The sequence below is a fragment of the Phacochoerus africanus genome, chromosome 2, assembly GCF_016906955.1.
Source record: "Phacochoerus africanus isolate WHEZ1 chromosome 2, ROS_Pafr_v1, whole genome shotgun sequence".
Taxonomy (NCBI): domain Eukaryota; kingdom Metazoa; phylum Chordata; class Mammalia; order Artiodactyla; family Suidae; genus Phacochoerus; species Phacochoerus africanus.
This window is the reverse complement of record NC_062545.1, coordinates 168,065,190-168,080,000: the sequence shown is the minus strand read 5'-3', so window position 1 is coordinate 168,080,000 and position 14,811 is coordinate 168,065,190. Positions and strand designations below refer to the sequence as shown.

The window sequence follows — 14,811 nt, the reverse complement described above, 5'->3', positions numbered from 1 at the left end:
CTTCTCTGGTATATCTTTATTACCCCTCTGCTCTGGCCATTCTTCTGCCCTGAATGCCCTTACTGCCCCCTCAACCCCTTTACCAGGCTGCCCTCCTTTGAGACTCAAGTTGGCTGACACCTCCTCTGGGAAGCACCCCCCAACTCTCCCTTGCCTTCAGGGGTGCCCCTCCTTTGTGCCCTCCCTTCTTGCTTCCATCTCTGGGCTCATCCTAGCTCCTAAGCTCCTTGAAGACTTAGCCATGCCTTGTCCTCAGTGCCTGGGACATAGAGGAGGTTCAGTAGATGTTTCCTGGATAAACTGTTTCTGAGGGCTTGGATTCAGTAGTGGGGATGACTTTTCAGAAAGGGATTCAAAGACTTCCTTTCCAACTCTCTCCCATGATGCAGGGTAGCAAGGGCATCAGCCTGAGTTTCAATTCCTGCTTCACCACTTAAGAGTTGGGCAAGTTACCTGACCTCCAATATGTCCTCACTCCCCCAGTTCCTCATCCGCAAAATGGAAATAATGATACTTACTTCCAAGGGCTGTTGTGAGAGTTAAATCAGATATTGCTTAGCACAATTCCTGGGATAATATATATACACATTATTTTATTATTGTTATTACTATGTCATATGCCCCCCTTGCCCACCAGCAGGACTCACTGCTGACCCCAGGAGCTGTGCAGAGAACAGGCTGGCTCTCTCTCCAGCCCCTCACAATCCATAAAACCATTGTTACACCATCAATAAAACAAAGGTTCAGACTAGAGCCTCACTGGACTCCTGTAACAAAGATAGCATAATTCATCTTTTAAAATTTGGGGAAAATATAATAAAGAAAAATATCAAGCAGCCTAATATATTTTGGTGTATCTTTTCTACTGTCTTTTTCTTATGAATATTAAATTCAATTTTAATCATACTCTCTATATATATTTGCATTCTGCTATCCAGAGTAGCATCATAATCATGCCTCCTATGTTATAGATAATGCTGAATACACCTTTTCCCGATTTTTCAAGAAAGATAAATTTTTTAAATGTTTCAATCATGACTCAAATAGAAACATACTGAATGCATTCAAAAATACTCTCTAACTCATTATAAACCTAGGACCCAGAAGGATGGTATAACCAGCTTAAAGGCAAAAGTATGGCCAAAGCCATCCTGAGAAAGAGAAACTGAGATGGAGGAATCAGGCTCCCTGACTTCAGACTATACTACAAAGATGCAGTCATCAAAATGGTATGGTTCTGGCACAAAAACAGAAATATAGGTCAATGGAAGAAGACAGAAAGCCCAGAAATAAATCCACACACTTATGGTCAACTAATCTATGAAAAAGGAAGCAAGAATATACAATGGAGAAAAGACAGTCTCCTCAATAAGTGGTGCTGGAAAACTGCACAGCCACACATAAAAGAATGAAATTAGAACACTCTCTAACACCATACACAAAAATAAATTCAAAATGGATTAAGACCTAAATGGAAGACCAGATTCTACAAAACTCTTAGATGAAAACATAGGCAGGACACACTTTGACAAAAACTGCAGCAGTATCTTTTCAGATCCACCTCCTAGAGTAATGAAAATAAAATTAAGCATAAACACAAGTGGGTGGAGTTCCCATTGCGGCACAGCAAAAACGAATGCAACTAGTATCCAAGAGGATTCAAGTTCAATCCCTGGCCTCACTCAGTGGGTTGGGGATCTGGTGTTGCTGTGGCTGTGGTATAGGCTGGCAGCTTTAGCTCCGGTTCAACCCCTACCCTGGGAACCTCCATGTGGATGGTCAACCAGGATCTGCTGTATAGCACAGGGAACTCTACCAATATTCTGTGATAACCTATATGGGAAAAGAATGGATGTGTGTAGATGTATAACCATATCACTTTGTTGTACAGCAGAAATTATCACAACATTGTAAATCAACTATGCTTCAATACAACTTTTTTAAATGGGGGGGAGACTTTAAAGAAATGCAGTGTGGCTGATAGTAATTTTCATATATGACCATGCCAACATATATATGTATGTAATGTGTGTGGATATGTACATATTCATGTACATGAATGTACATATGTGAACATCCCACTCGTTTGTCTTATGTAGTGATACTGATGCACTTCCATTCCATCTGGGTGGACTTTTATAACAGGATATAGCAGAAGATGACAGTGAATGATTTTTTTTTTTTTTTTTTGTCTTTTCAGGGCCAAACCTGCAGCATATGGAAGTTCCCAGGCTAGGGGTCGAATCAGAGCTACAGCCACTGGCCTACACCACAGCCACAGCAACTCAGGATCCAAGCCACATCTGTGACCTACACCACAGTGCACAGCAAAGCTGGATCTTCAATCAAACCCGCATCTTCATGGATTCTAGTCAGGTTCATTAACTGCTGAGCCATGAAGAGAACTCCCTGAATGGTTTGTGAGTCATCAAACTCATGTGGCTTCCATCTGGCTCTCCCTCTGGGGGCTGCTTGCCCTTGGAACTCAGCCCCTACATTGCAAGGAAGTGCAGGCTACCTAAGAGGGCATGTGTGGAGTTAACAGCCCCAGCCAGGACCCCAGCTGGCAGTCAGCACCAGCCATAGGTGAACAAGCTTTCAGATGATTAAGGCCAAGCTAGAGATTCAAGCCTCGAGTCTTCCTATTGAGGCCTCCGACATCATGGAGGAGAGGCCAGCCATCGCTGCCATACTCTGTTTGCATTCCTGATGCACAGAAACTGCAAATAATAAATGATTATTGTTTTAAGCCGTTAAGGCTTTAGGGGGTAATAAGTGCAGCCACAGTGACTGGAATGTGCAGAACACTTGGTAACCACTTAAACATAGAGAATTCAATATAAGTAACTCCTAAACATGATTAAAATCGGAAAGACAAATTCCAATTTTTGAAAAAAGAAGGCTTGTATAGTTTTTATAAAGAGAGATGTGATAACTGAACCTTTAATGGAAAGGTATAGAAGTACGCATTGTAAGGGAGGCAAAAATGATAGATTTTTCTTTTTTCATTTGTTCTTTTTTTAGGGCTGCACCCATGGCACATGGAAGTTCCCAGGCTAAGGGTCTAATCGGAGCTGCAGCTGCCAGCCTACGCCACAGCCAGAACAACGCCAGATCTTAGCCGGGTCTGCAACCTACACCACAGCTCACGGCAACGCTGGATCCTTAACCCACTGAGCGAGGCCAGGGATCGAACCCACAACCTCATGGTTCCTAGTCAGATTCGTTTCTGCTATACCATGATGAGAACTCCAAAAATTTATAGATTTTTCTTGAATTTGATAGTTGGAGAAACGTGGGTCCAAGAAAGCTTTTTACAATCTTGAAGGTATAAATAGAATTAAAACAATAAACTGTATACTTTTGAAATCACAGGAGGTAAAAAAAAATAAATTGTACACATCACAGAAAGCAAAAGAGAGAGAGAGAAAGCAAAAAAGCATAGATGAAAACATGAAAAGAAAGCCCAAACATGAAAATAAGACCAAACCTGCCAGAATATAAATTAAAAGTCAAAGACCCTCCAACTGAGTAAGCACAATTTCATTACCACAATGCACCCACTTACTGTATATAAAATAGAGCTAAATGTACATCCTTTCCATTTGTAGCATCTGCACATTAGGCAGAAGAGCCTTCCAGGCGGACTCCTCCCCAGTGTGGCTCAGCCCCAGGTCCATAGATTTTACTCACTGGTCTCCAGGTGCACCTGGGCAGACTCAGGCCAATGGGGGGCCCAGGGCCGACAGAAGTGACCGCTTCAGGAGGTCATACCTTTGTGATAGGGAACGCTTGCCCAGTTTTCTGGCTGGAGCAACCCCCCACAAGCAGTGGGGGGTCAAGCCTTCCTCCTATGGTGCCATGTCTCTGACCTCCTACCTGAACGTTCTAAGCCAGTTTGGGTTTTTTTTGTTGTTCTTTCTGACCTGGCCTAGAGCACGCAGTTCCCAAGCCAGGGATCAAACTCCGGACATGGGGTCACAGCAGTGACAATGCTAGATCCTTAACCTGCTGAGCCACCAGGGAACTCCTCTAGGCCAGTTTAGAGGGTAAAACATGCACCAGCTGCTGACCATACCCGCTGGCAGGGCCAAACTAATTCCTCCTGGACTCCTGCCAATCATTTTTCCACTTTTTCTCAAAAGTTCTGAGTTTTCATCTTTTTCTATGTCTTAATTAGCTTTTAAATTGGAAAGCTGGCAGCTGAGATATCAGGGAAAGTTGTTTAAGGCCATTTGAGGTATAAAAGCTTGTTAGCCCTTATTTTCATAGGAGATGCTTTGTAAAAACTGTTGAACATCAGGGGCTGCGCCGAGTGCTCTGAGCACAGTAATGACTGAAGCCGGGCCCCTTGCCCTGGGGAGGCGCCCACGGCCTGCGGAGGTGGGGCGGGAAGGCAAGCAAGTAAACAACGAAGTCTAAGACGAGCAGAAGGAAATAAGTGCTAAATATAGGAGCCGCGAGGCCGGGACAGGGAGGAGGGGGCCAATCACGCTGATGGAGGGATGAGAGAAGGCTTCCTGGCGAGTCTTCGGGACCTCGCTCTGAGCCCACAACTTAACTCTAAACGCAGAAACGTCCCTACACTTCCAAGGTGCGGCCAACATTCAGAGCCTGGTCGCCCAGGGGCAGCTGAGCCACCTTGAGGGAAAGGTCCCCTCCCGGGGCAGGGAAGCTGTGACACTCGGAAGGCTTGTGAGGGAAGGGCAGATGAAAAAGGATCACATGGGGTTCGGCGGGTAGCAGACAGTTCACAGCCAGTTGTGCTTACAGATCCTTAGCCCAACCTGCTGGGTAAGAGGATTATTTTTCCCCTCCCGCTTCTGCTCCTGCCCCACCCCCTCCTGCTATCCCCTCATCCTGGCCCAGGATGAGGGGTCTTCCTGCAGGAGACCCCACCCCTGGGAACTTCAAGGTTTCTGTTACCTAAATGATCAGAGGGGTAAGTCTAGGGCGTTTTCTCAGCCCCAGGTTGGAGAGGAGGTAGGAATGAGATAGGGGGCTGGTTGAGTCCAGCCCCAGGAAACGCGGGTGGGTGTCTCAGCAAAAAGGGAAGGGGAAAACTCATATTTATTGAGTGCCTCCTTAGAGCCAGACACCACAGAGCATTAGGTTACCTCATCTTTGTAATGCTGCAAATATTTACTGAGCACCTACTCTGTGCCAAACACTGTTTTAGGCACTGGGGATACCATGGTAAACAAGAATCATGCTCCTCATGCACAAATATTTGACATAATTTCAGAGGCGAACACCTTCCACCAGTATTAAGTACTGTGAAGAAAAATAATGGGAAAAAGAATGGAAGGAGGTGCCATTGTCAGGAAGTGGTCTGGGAAGGACTCTTGGAGGAGGGGACATCTGAGCAGAGACCCTTACAGGATTCAGTGAGGCTTCCCCATCTAGAGCTGAAGAAATAAACCTCAGAGACGTGCAGCGCCTTTCCTAGATTACAGAGTTCCAGAGACGTCTCCAGAGGAGAGTTCCTCCAGATTCCAGTCTCAGGGGATATAATCAGAGGCACACTTGACCCTGAGACTCTCCCTTCACAGACAGTGGTGCTCACAGACCCTCAGACCAACCCACCTGGTAAGAGGTCAGCCCATGGGCTCTTTTGCTTTCTTTCCTACCTTCCCCCTTCTCTCCCTCTTCCCCACCCTCTGCCTCCTTGTTTTTACATCATTTTATTAAAAATAAACACTGGGGAGTTCCCATCCTGTCGCAGCAGAAACTGGGAACCATGAGGTTGCAGGTTCCATCCCTGGCCTCTATCAGTGGGTTAAGGATCCGGTGTTGCTGTGAGCTGTGGTGTGAAACAGCAGCTGTAGCTCCAATTGGACCCCTAACCTGGGAACCTCCATATGCCGCGGGTGTGGCCCTAGAAAATACAAAAAAATTTTAAAATAGGAAAATAAACACTGGGGCGGAGTTCCTATCGTGGCACATAGAAATGAATCCAACTAGGAACCATAAGGTTGCAGGTTGAATCCCTGGCCTTGCTCAGTGGGTTAAGGATCCAGCGTTGCCGTGAGTTGTGGTGTAGGTCGCAGACACAGCTCGGATCCTGAGTTGCTGTGGCTGTGATGTAGGCTGGCAGCTGTAACTCCAATTGGACCCCTAGCCTGGGAACCTCCATGTGCCTCAGCTTCGGCCCTAAAAAAAAGAAAGAAAAAAAAAACACTGGGGAGTTTATTATAAATAGACACACAAAGGTTCAATTAATGAATAATTATAGGAAGAATACCTGAGTAACCAGTGCTGAAGTGAATGAAATTTTGCTGCTGTCCCAGAAGCCTTCATGTGTTCCTTTCCAATTTCTTGTCATTCATGGTAACCCCTTCCTTGTTTTCCTTATCATTTTTTACAATCTATATGCATCTCCCTAAACAATATAGTTTAGTTTTGCCTTATTCTGAACTTTATATAAATGGTATAACTTTGTACATGTTGTGTCTACTTTCTGTCAACATCATGTTTGCAAGATTCATCCATGTTGCTGACTGTATTCGTTTGCTCGCTGCCACAACAAAGGACCAGCTCTGTATGTGCCTCTGTCCAAATTTCCTTTCCTATAAGAACATCGGCTCCACTGGATTGGGTTCCACCCATACCACCTCCTTGCTTTAACTTAATTACGTATGTAACTAAATATGGTCACACTCTGAAGGATGGGGATTAGGATTTCAACACATAAATTTGGTGGGTGGGGAAATAAAATTGGGTGGGAGTGGGGGAGGTAGAATTGGGCCTAACACTGGATGTAGTTGACTCCTTTTTGTTGCTGTGTGGTAATCTATTGCTCGAATATACCACAGTGAATATACCCCCTCTGCTGTCACTGAGCACTTGAGTTGTGTCCGGTGTGAAGGTCATTACTAACAATGCTGCTTTCAATATTTTACCTGTAACTTGGGGCAAGTGTGCATGAGTTTCTTTAGGGTATATAATCAGAAACAGATCAACTAAGTCATAGGGTAAGTTTATCCTCAATTTTATTTGTTTATTTTGCTTTTTAGGGCTGCACCCATGGAGCATATGGAAGTTCCCAAGCTATTGAACTGGAGCTGTAGCCACTGGCCTACATCACAAGCACAGCAATGCCGGATCCTTAACCCACTGAGTGAGGCCAGGGTTTGAACCTGCATCCTCATGGATACTAGTCAGATGCATTTCCATAAGCCATGAGAGGAACTCCCTCCTTCAACTTCTTACTTCAGCTTGTGGGTAGAGCCTCACCCCAGGTCACAGCACCCCCTCCTTCCTGACCTGCTGCTATATTGTCCACACAGGACATCCAGCAAGAACCCTGAAACCCTGTATGCTGTTAGTGAACATTCCTTCCCCTTCTTGATGCTCTGCAGAAAGGAAAAGCAATGGCTGAGTAGCATTTACTGACTGCTACCTGAGGGCCAGGTCATATGCCAAGGACTGCTAATTGCCTGTTCACTGCCATTCTCTTCCTTTAGTTACCCATGTTATTCGGGGCAGTGACGTGCATCCTTTGCCACCTTCCTCCTTCCTGAAGCCTGGAACTAAGAGCTCATGCAGCTGTCTTGGATCATGATTTGTTGCCCTAAAGGGTAAAAGATCTCACCTCGCTCTGTGACAATGGCACCATCAGACCAGACCTTGAAAGACAACCTGTTCCACACAGGAGAGAAATTAACCTCTGTTGGTTTTGTTGGTTTGTTTGTTGGCTGTACCCATGTCATATGGAAGTTCCTGAGCCAGGGACTGAATCTGAGCTGCAGCTGTGACCTACACCACAGCTATAGAACCTTAACCCACTGCACCAAGCAGGGATCAAACTCATGCCTCCACGGCAACCTAAGCCACTGCAGTCAGGTTCTTAACCCATTGTACCACAATGGGAACTCCCATAACCTCTGTCATCTTAAAGCCACTGTTATTTGGTTTTCTACTACATGAGGCACCACCCAATCCTGACACTTAATGGAAAAATACATGTTTCTGGTTAATTATTAATATGTTTGCTTGAGCTAAGTTTTGCTGCTTCCATTAAAATCATTTTTGCTGGTCAGTAAATTATAACATATTTAAATATCCACATGTAAAGTTTTATTTTTCAAATAGCCCATAGGACCAGTATTTTCATGCTGATATGAAATATTGAGATACAGTGTCTTAAATAGCTTTAAAATTAGGTGCTCCCTAAGAAACGAAGTATTCTTTACTAAGAAGTTGTCTCGTTTGTGACAGCTACACATAGCTAAATATCAGGATACTCAGGGGTAATGAATTCATTCTTTTTGAGTGGAATTAGCAGCAAGGACTCACAGAGAACTTCCTGCCTAAGTTAGCCAGGCTGCATCCAATTCAGAGTAAGACTCTCAGGTCATGGCTTTTACAACCCATGACTGGAATGCAATAAAGATATGGGTCATAAGTCACTGTCAGATAACAGGTTAATGTGTTTGGTCACAGAATCATTATTAAAATGGGAAGTGGGGGAGTCCCCACAGTGGTGCAATGGGATCAGCGGCATCTCTGCAGCGCCAGGATGCAGGTTTGATCTACAAACTGGCACAGTGGGTTAAAGGATCCAGCATTGCCTTAGGTCAAAACCGTGGCTCAGATCTGATCCCTGGCCTAGGAACTCTATGTGCAGTGGGACGCCCCCCCACCCCCGCACTCTGCAAAAAAAAAAGGGAAGTGGTGTACAAACCACACACATTAACACACATTAATGAGGAGGCTGCATGGGATGCAGGAGTGAACCCTGTGAATTTGGACGGGAAGGCCTTGTACGCCTCACTTAATCTGAGCTTCAGTTTCCTCATCTGAAAACAGTGCCTTATAAACATGGGTGTATCATGAGTATCAAATGAGAAAATGCATATGAAATACTGGCATAAAGGAAGCACTCGATAAATGTTAAATAGTGTGAGTTTGTTTTCATTTTTAACCTGTCAACAGGCTCAGTGGGCTCAAAGAAAACCAAACTGTCACTTCAGCAGAAGGCCTTAATCCTTACTCCAGCCACATGCGTCATCCCCCGGCCAGGCCCTGGGGAGAGGCCGCAGAAGCCCGAACCCTGACACTCAGCCTAGGGTGGGTCCCAGGGCCCACACCTCCCAAAGACAACAACACCCTGCATCACCAGAGCCTAGAAGAGCTGACTGTAAGTACAGATTGAATTTCTGTTTTTACTTAAAGCCCCTAATTTCTGGACATTTATTTGGGGGATTACAGTGGTGGCTTAAGCTACTTTAAGATGCTGTAAGTTGAAGTCTTTCCTTCACTTGGCTGCTAAAGTTTAATTCAGTCTAATTATTTCATATGGCATTGACTATAATAGTTTCATAATTTCTAGTATATTAAGCACTTAATATGTTGTGTCATTTGAAATCACATATTAAATTCAGCAAAGTACATTTTAATGAGAGTTAAGTGGTGTGAAAATATTAATACATTGTGATGGTTCATCTTGGCGCTCATATTTTGTAGGTTGATTCCTGATGCACAAAGGCCTGGCTCACCAGGTGAGGGAAGCATTTAACGGCCTGGGGTTCATATGGGTGTCTGAGCAGACAATATACCGAACTTTACCGTGGCATTCCTCATGGGGACTTGGGAACTGCAGGGCAGGCAGGGAAATCATTACTTCCATTTTCGAGAGGAGGAAGCTGAGGCTTATTGCTGGGACATCCGCTTTGGCCCCTTACTGACTCTGTTCCACAGCTGCCGTCAGTGTAACCTGGGGTAGTGAGTGATGTCTGGATCCCAGGAGAGAGGACTTAGAGGAGGTGTCACACGCCCCCCACCCTGAGTCCCACAGAGAAACTGACAGAGCCACAGAGAGGCCGGCCGACTTTGTACTTGGACTTGGCAATTCCTTTGGAACCCTCTTTCAGAGCACACACCAAAATCACAGGGAAACCTTAAGATAGCAACAGCTCAAAATAACTACGCATCAACAGCGGGATTGAAGGCCACAGAGAGAGAGATTTGAGAGAGCGTTCCAGAACCCTTCAAATTGTATTCTCATATTCCTTCTAGGTGCAAAGTTAACTCTTGAGTCAGAGTCCAAGACAGAGAGATCTGAGAGCAAATTCCCGTGTCACTGACTAGCTGTGTCACTTTACTTTACCTCTCTAGGCCTAGGCTTTCCTCATCAGCAAAACTGAAGTTAGAAACCCCCTCATGCTTCTCTCTCAGAGACATTAAAATGAAATAGGACATTAGAAGAGCTTGTGTTGATCACAAAGGGCAAGGAGTCATATTAAGCTGAGTGAGCAGGAGTTAGTAAGTCCCCGTGGTGTCCCTTCCCAGCAATGTAACTGCATTTTAACCACAGCCTTTGGTAACTCAAACCCAAAGAACTGAAAACCTCTAGGTGAAAACAGTGTCCATAGTAGCTCAGAAAGGTGAGGGGGGGAACCTAAGAAAAAATTCACAGTAGCTAAGAAACAGTTCCTGTAGTAACTTAAAAAAAAAAAAAAAAAAAAAGCAGCTGTCTCTTCCCCACAACTCACCTTCCTCCTCCCTGGGCTTCCAGGGCTCAAGGGCAGCAGGAGTCAGGTCCCAGACCCTAGGTCCACAACTGCCCCTGTGGACTGTTCCTGGGATCTCCTATGCCCCAAGGATGACCAGCATGCTCTACTCTTCTAATAAAGAAAACAAAAAATAGTGTTGAATGTTAACAGCTTGCTAATTTTAGCCTTGAAAAAGTCCTTCATTTACCTAGTTACAAAAAAACCACAGCAGGTTAAAGCTGACAGAAATAGTTAGACATCATCTCTAGGGTACTTTCCTCACTTTGCAGAAGATAAAACAGGACCAGAGAGGTCCAAGGAGTTGGCCAAGGTCACAAAGATAGGCACAGGGAGGAATGGGAACTAAAATCCAGATCTCTCTCCTCTGTTCCACAAGTGCTCAATTAGAAAAAAACAAACGGAACAAACAAAACCCCACCTCTGGCTCAAAATAACACATGCTCATGTAGCCAGAAGCCAGGAACAACCTGGTGCATCTCCTGCTGGTTTCTGCAGTAAGGCATTTATGAACCCACGAGATGTACCTGTCCCTGTGACACGTGTCCCCATCAACTGTGTCGAAAAGGCTCTCCTTCTAAATAAATGAATAAAAACATGGATGCTAATTGAAGATTAGCATCATCTCCCATCATTGCTAATACGCTTTTTAGTTATTTGCAATTCCCTTTTGTAAATCTGAGAGAAACATCATTGCCCAAATTAGCTCTTTTCGCTCAATAAAGGCCATATTAGCATTCTGAGGTTTGTGTTTGCTTGCTGCTTATTTAGAGAGAGGTCAAATGAGAAGTTGGGCTGCCTGCACCTGATTTCCATTTCACTGAAGAGGGGGAGGGGGTTGGTCCTCCAGATTCCCCAAAGGCCAGGCCAGGTGCTCCCTGGCTGGGTCTGAGTCAGGTTCACAGTGAAGAGCCAGCGCTCAGCCTAGACCACCCCTGAAGGACTAGCCCAGATGGGTGAAACTGACTCAGGTGGCCCCAAGGTCTTCTCTGACTGGTACTATCTGTCCTGTCCTCTGAGAGCTGCATCCCCACCATCAAGCCACAGCTCAACTGTCCCCTCCCTCCTGTCCACCCACTGAAGTGGCAGGCCTTCATTCCCCAGCCACGGCTCTGTCCCAAATGTTCCTTCCAAGCTGTCTCAAGACCGAGAATGCTCTCCCCTTGCTGGAACAGAAGCAGCTCCATGACCACAGCAACCCTAATCACTCGATCACCCCTGCAACCTCAGCGCTCATGTCATAGGACCTTGATATTTGGTGAAAAAATGAAGTCAGGAAGGAAAGTCTGAACTATTAAGGTCTTGGGAATATTGTTTAAGAAGAAAAAGGCAGGCTACACTCTTGGCCCCCATCTTTTCTCTCTTGAATCCCACCGTGAAGAGGTAAAGATCAGTCTTTGAAAGCAGACTTGCACCATCACGACTTCTTTCACCACTGGCAGGATCATTTTAGCCTTAATAATTTAACCAACTAGAGCCTCAGTTTTCTAACCTTCAAACTGGGGGGCGCGGAGGGGGTGGGGGGAGGGATGGGGGAGGAAACCGATTAGGTTAAGTGCCTGCCCCGGGACTAGATCAAAGAGTGGTGACATTTCCCAAAGCGCCACGACTCCCAAGTCACTCTAAGCAAAGCCAGGAACCCAGAGTGGACACCCTCCCTCTTCCCCTTGGCCTCCAGCGTGGGGTGGGTCAATAGGCAACCCCCACCGAGGAAGCAGCGGGACACCGGCGCCCGGAGCCGCAGCCCTAGGCCGCCCCGCCCAGCCTCTTCCGGTTCGCGGTCGGTGGCTCCAGACCTTGCGGTGGTTATGGGTCCTAGCCTGACCATCGGTTCGCAAACGTTTCGGGGGCACGGACTCCACTTCTGTGGGGCCCTCATTGGCACCACGATCCCAGGCCCTCAAAAAGCACTCGCGCAGTGCACACGCTTCTCCGCGTAGTTCCGGGGACAATGCGCCGCCGCATCCCCCTCCGCCACGAGCCAGGAGGACTCTAGGGACAACCGCTGGGCTCACAGACCCGCAATAGTGAGAGAAGCGCTAGGGGAGCGAGCACCACGTGACCGAGCGTGACAGTAAGGCGCGCGGAGGTCGGGCGGGTAGAGGGCCAATTTCCCATGGTCCCTTCATTTGCATATAATATGTAAGAAGGTTAAAGAGACAATTCGACTTAACTCACCCAAAATCACAAAGATATGATGACAGTATGTGTGATATAGAAGGTCATAAATCCTCGAATACTTTTAAATTGAAAAAAATTACTCTTCCATAATCACCATAACCACAAAAGTTGTTATGTTCTTGGCTTTATATACCCTCTGAGAAGCCCCAATCATCGTGCTCGCTTCGGCAGCACATATACTAAAATTGGAACGATACAGAGAAGATTAGCATGGCCCCTGCGCAAGGATGACACGCAAATTCGTGAAGCGTTCCATATTTTTGTCCTAGTGTTTACCTGGTTGTAGAGTTTGTACCTCGATGTAATCTTTTCACATACAGGTATTACTTTTTGACACAAAGGAAACTATAGTTACCGGACATGGAGTAAAAGTGTGGGCAGTCAGATTCATCAGTTTGTCGTGCTATTTACATCTAGCCCTTGGGCCCCAGTCTTCAGTCTCTCAAATCTTGCCTCTGCTTCCCTTTGCACTATCCTGGGTTCTACTCTACCTTACACTTAAGGAAAAGGTCTCACTAAAGTTGATCCGTTTCACGTCCAAAACAAAACAGAACCTTACTGCTACCATAAGCATAAGTTATACTATACCAGGGACTTGGAGCAATGCTGACCCCTCATGCTGCCTCTGAATTTAAAATAATAATACCTGCACACTCCTTACTGAGCATCAGTCATGTGCCAGGGCCTTCACGGATTTCTCTTTTTAATAATCCTGACAGCCCTGCCTCGTGGGTGTTACTGACACCAGGTCACAGGAGTAGAGCCACCTGGGCATGATCATGTAATTAGTAAACAGCCAAAGCAAGGCCTGAAAAGACCTTTAGAGGCATAGATCCTGAGAAGACAGGGATCCTGTCCCCAGGTAATTCAGTTGCAAAAAGCACAGTCCTGATGGGTAAGATGGGGGGCGGGGGAGGGGGGCAAAGGAAGTTCAGATTTCCTGTGATGTTTGTCAGTGATTTTTGAGATAGCAATTTCTTTCCAATAGAAAAATATTGGTGCATGTGCTTTGCTGGTGCCTGAGCATGCAGGTAGTCCAAGTCTCTACACCCTCTGGGAGCCCAGTCGGTTGCCTCGCCAACCCACTCCCAGGCTCTGTGGTCACCTCAGTCAAGGCAGATGCAGGATCACAGAGCCCCAGAGCCTCCCCAGGGCAGCAGTGTGTCCTCTTCCTGTGGGTGCTCAGAGCTGTGGAACAGTGTTCCATCAGGATCTATTTCTGATGTCTTCAGTAGAGGTGAAATGATCCTTTCCAGGTAACAGCCAAGAACAGGGATCTATGACACCTCTTTGATTTTTCCTTTCTTTCCCCAGAGATGCCTGGTTCCTTAGAAGCCACTTGAGCAATTGAGTGAGTAGCGATAAAGGTCCCTTGCTGGGATGCCCAGCGTTGGTCTGTCTCTCTCCCCTTCTAAAGAAACTCCTCATTCTTGGTCCTTCTTGTTGGCAAAACCTGTCTCAGAGCAGAAATTAGGAAAGACACAGGCTATAAAAGCCAAAGACCTAGCTGACTTTCTCAGCTCTGCTCAGTTCTATGAAGTAGGTATCTTTTTCTCCTCGTGGTAAAGATGAGGAAACTGAGGCATAATGATATTTAAAAACTTACCCAACCAATGTCACACAACTAGTCAATGGCAAAGAAGGGACTGAGACCTAGGAAACCTGGCTATGGAGTTAACCAAACACTACTTCTTTGGGAGTGTAGAGTGGGAGATAAGGCTGCTTAGAATTAATGCAAAGAGCATGCTTTTGTTGATATTTTGCATTCAAGGACAGGAGTCACATTTTTGCACAGGACCAAGGCTATACTTTAGATCAGGTTAGCTGGGAGTGGGTGGAGAGGTATGAGCCCAGCGACCTTGCAAAATTAGAGGGAGAGGAAGGAACATTCTCTTCCAGATACAGTTGCAAGAGCTTTCCTCTTCAGGTTGACAATCCCTTACATGACATCTGCCCACCACCCCCTCCCAAACTAATCCTACTGATGAAGGATCTTCTGAGCAGTAAGTGTGTGTTTAATTAACTATGCAAATGAGCTTAATTGCTTCCCAGTAGCTGTTGTCCAGAAGCACCTAGGGATTCCTTCCCTCAGAATTTCCAGCACCCAAATGAACCA

General features: G+C 45.9%; 1 non-coding gene across 1 annotated transcript; it reads left to right on the top strand.

Annotated features, from left to right (window-relative positions):
- The first annotated feature begins 12,850 nt into the window (after window positions 1-12,850).
- On the top strand, window positions 12,851-12,957 carry LOC125121811 (U6 spliceosomal RNA). The gene has a single exon (XR_007133662.1). It is a non-coding gene; the product is annotated as a U6 spliceosomal RNA (small nuclear RNA).
- The last annotated feature ends 1,854 nt before the right edge of the window (window positions 12,958-14,811 follow it).